Raw genomic sequence first — 4,248 nt, 5'->3', positions numbered from 1 at the left:
AAGGGCAACATAACCTAACCTGGTTAGAGCAGAACACATCCAGTCACGGCCTTAGTGATCACTATGGTAGCGACATCTACAGTCTACAACCCTAATTAGAACCATTTAATTGTTTTACGATCGCCTTTGTTCTTCCCTTTGTTATGCCGAACACTGAATAAATAGAGGTGCGAGCCAGGAGCTCGTGGCCATTCTCCACTCATGTGATCTGTTGTTCACACTGATTTGGCTCCCGTACCCCAATACTACAATATCATTATGAAGACAATGTTCCTGTAAAATTTTGTAATTTACAAAGTTGTATGTGTTTTTGCATATCTGTTACATCACTTATTTCATACCTATGTAGTATGAAGTGCTGTTGTGTTTAAGGTAAAGACTGAGCGAGATGCTCTTCTACTCTTAATTTTTCTTTTACAAAGTTTTGTTTTTATATTTGTTTTACAAATCAAGACACACGTATGATTAGTAATGTCGCATTACTCCTTCTCATACTTTATATCATTATGAAGACAATGTTCCTGTAAAAATTTTGTAATTTACAGAAGTTGTATGTGTTTTTGCATCCCCATCTTATATATGTTGGTGTCGATGGAAATACAAATCGTTTTAAACTGTAAAGGTTGGAAGTTTTATTTAATAGTTTCTCAAACAATGCGTGCAATTGGCACTGACAAGTAAACACTTTTTTTTGAAACGGAACGTAAGACAATGGGACTGCTTCAAGGAAAAGTCACTTTGCATGCAGTGAAGGGGAGTAAGAAGATGGCATACACAGACATACAGCAGGAATTTTGTGCAAAGGATACACTTCTTTTGCTATGCAAGATAGCAACAGATTAGAGATCAAGAAAGAAAAGGCAAAAGTCGCATTTGCGAGATAATACAAAAGCATGGAAAAATAGATGCACAAAGCAATTAATAATCCACAGCAAACAAAAGCATTGGTAAAATAAAAAACAAAAAACACTCTTGCATCAAGAGGTCATAGAACAAAGCACGAAACTTTCACAGCAGGAAGAAGCAGGAAGAAGGCGAAGTAACGAGAAATCAACATACGAAGAAAGAAAGGCCAACAGGGGGACACAACTCTTTGAAACATAATGTGGTCATGTGCAAAACTAAGACATCGATCACATACACAAATTACAAAACCATTTTAACAAGACATAATTTAGAACTTGATAGATAATAATACTTACTTAAATACTAATGGATAGAATTAGGCCAGCACATAATAATAACATTTGAAACAAGAATCATATTTAAGAAAGCTTAGTTATTTCCCTACACAATTGTCAGGTAAGCAACAAACACCTAGATAAAACAAATTAATTCTGTACTTGAGCTATACAATAAAATAATCCTAAGGCATTCAGAACAAAAACATCAGCAGCAAAGAGACATCAAGATCAGAAGCTATGGTTACATGCAACAATATGGCGAAGAAGCAGCAGCATGTAACTTGCATCTAAAGAAAGTACTACTACTAATGCATTACAGGAGTTGAAAGGCAAAGAAACACTAAAACTGACCCAGCAAAATCTATAAAGTGCATCTCACAACTACAGAAGCTTCAAAAATATAGGCACATGCAAATTGTGAAGGGAATGTGAAAAATATATACATCTGAGCACATTTGAGAGCACCCATGAACAGAAATCTGTTTGGCCCCATCATCATCACAGACATAATGATGAAACAAACTCCACAATGCTAGAGAAGCAGCTTCAACACAAATGGAGAAGGCTAATTTATAAAATCTTTCGTGGAAGACAAATTTCAATAGAACTGTTATAACCCAACCATCATTGGATAGATACTGGAACATACCAGAAAAAATCAATAGCACGTATGTTACAAATAATTTCCTACTTTTAAAAAGGAGGGGACTTACAACACTAAAGAGGTCTGCTTTGATAATAGAAACATCTAAGAGAATACTAGCATAGAGTAACAAAAACATTGCCTAAAAAGACATTTTTACAGTACATTATAATCAATACTTAATGATTGGGAGATTTTGAACAAACAAGTGTAGTATAGGTAAAAAGTCATTTAAATATTACTTCACAACCAAAGGTGATGAGCCAGCTCATTCAAATACCTACTTTCCATAATCAAATTAAATCAACTAAATAAAGAGCAATGCCACATTCACAGATGCAAAAGCACACGTGCAAATCAAACACAGCTATCATAACGATGCATTAAAAGTTTTGAGCGAGGCCAAGCGAAAAGGTAAATGGAGCAAAATAACATAAGGCATTCAACGGGCAAAGCAAAAGGCAAAAGCACAACAAGCACAATTTAAAATGATAATGCAAAGCGGAGCAAAAACAATCTAAACAGAAATGACAGCCTAAAGATCCATGCATATTATAGTTTACCAAATTCATAAAGCAGCTATTATAAAGGAGTCAAGCTCATAACCATAGTTGTAAAGGTTTTTAAAGAAAACATATTTTGTGGAAAGTAAATCTAAACACTAAAACAGGCTCAGAAAGGTAAGAGCTGCAGCTTGAATGCAGATGAATAAGTTTCGCATGATGCAGTGTGCAGATAAAGATGGATCGTATTTTCACAACCATCCCAGTAACCTGGGCACGATCATTCTGTATGAACAAAAGAGAACAGTTACAAAGTTGACGAAACAAACAGAGCCTAATAGCTCACAATTTTATTAAAACAGGGCACTTACCTGCCATGGGTAACAAGCAATACTGGTGGTCGAGGCTGTTCCATCAATAATCTGACTCGATCTCCACGGAACCTACAACAAGAAATTAGTCGTCGTAAGTTCAACAAATGTTTTGAAAGCAGATTCTGCTGAGTCCAAGTAATTTAACTTTGGTACTCACCTCATGAGATTATAACACAGACTGGTGTCTCAAAGATCATGTACGTTCACTGCGAAATCACCATCCCCCGTTTCCCCCCGAAGAATCAATCCTCAGCTCAGGACCTGTTGACGTGAAAAACCAAATGATTAAAATCATCAAAATTCTTTGAAAATTTACTACGGAGGAAACGTTCGAGATTCATTGAGTGTTCTAAAGGAGTAATAGACAATGTTAGGCTGTGAGAAGCAGCAGAGGGCCCTAGGCAATAGCATAACCTCACTCTGTGTGAGAACATGATAGGAAACCGCGTTCGAATTCGATAAGTTAAGGACTCACCTCGGATTTTTACTAGAGACCCCTGGAACGACGTCTAACAGAGCTCGTCACGAAATCGCCACACCAAACATCCACCACGACAAAAGCACGTACTCTCTGCTCACCTGTTGACATGAAAAGAAATCAGACACAAATCGCGGAGTGTAACTCGACACAGGCGAGCTTTCAGAGGAGCAGTAGTTCGGATTAAAGTTGATCGTTAATTTGAGCCGGCCAACACATCGGAACATTGCAAAAATAAATGCAAGAATTAGAGAAAGATATGCCCCGCACCCTAAGCCCTTGAGCGACACGAACCTAACTGCCGTGCAATTCAATTCAAACGGCAGAGGCTCTCCGATTACAATAAGTGTATGAACAATCAGAATATATTAAATTCAAACTTCACGTTATTTACGACACATAATCCAACCACGAAGTCGTTCAAAGAAGTTTCTTCAAATTCGGGTAGGAGGGAAAATCAACACGCCGCCATGACAGTTATCCTCCTCAACTCTTCTACACTCCAGTATTGCCTATATACCAACCTTGAAACACGATCACTTTGGTGTTGGTGCAGCATTGGCTGCCTAACTCTACGGCGGTAAGCTCTCACGGCGTAGGGAAGTCCATGGTCCTCGTAGTTACGCTACATCGTGCTCTCGGCGTAGTCCACTGATACGGGGCTGGGCGCAGGCAGGGAAGTCTAAAAGACCATCTAACTGGGCTTTAGTTGAAATATGCTCGCAGCGGTCACCAACAATCGCCTTGTTCAATGGCATCTCCCCCCCCCCCAACAAAAAAACAACAACAAAAAACAACAACGGACAACACACTGAAGAGAAGCCAGCCGCGAGTGTAGGTGCGTAACACATGGTGTTTGGTACTGAGGTGTACACTTTGTGAGAAACTAGTGGAGTGCTTATCACTTGACCCTTTCGGGAAGCATTCGATAGCGAGAACAAAATAAACAGAGAGTCGCGTGTTTACATCACTTTTGCACGTGAGAAACAGTTGACCGCAAGTGTACTGACTACCACACACTGGAGAGAAACACAACGCGAGTGTGTAACACGCCCAGCCGTCGGGG

General features: G+C 38.9%; 1 long non-coding RNA gene across 2 annotated transcripts; it reads right to left on the bottom strand.

The window, feature by feature from the left end:
• Positions 1 to 406: 406 nt before the first annotated feature.
• LOC113211401 (uncharacterized) lies at positions 407 to 3,956 on the bottom strand. Of its 2 annotated transcripts, XR_003303675.2 has the most exons (4): positions 3,180 to 3,956; positions 2,862 to 2,965; positions 2,702 to 2,773; positions 407 to 2,615 (listed from the first exon to the last, which is right to left on the bottom strand). It is a non-coding gene; the product is annotated as an uncharacterized LOC113211401 (long non-coding RNA). The 2 variants fall into 2 exon arrangements; XR_008012136.1 differs by having other exon boundaries at positions 2,862 to 3,956.
• Between the last annotated feature and the right edge of the window lie 292 nt (positions 3,957 to 4,248).

This window comes from Frankliniella occidentalis, unplaced genomic scaffold (genome assembly GCF_000697945.3).
Source record: "Frankliniella occidentalis isolate FOCC.00 unplaced genomic scaffold, Focc_3.1 Scaffold511, whole genome shotgun sequence".
In the NCBI taxonomy this organism is placed as follows: Eukaryota; Metazoa; Arthropoda; class Insecta; order Thysanoptera; family Thripidae; genus Frankliniella; species Frankliniella occidentalis.
This window is presented reverse-complemented; position numbering and strand designations above follow the sequence as displayed.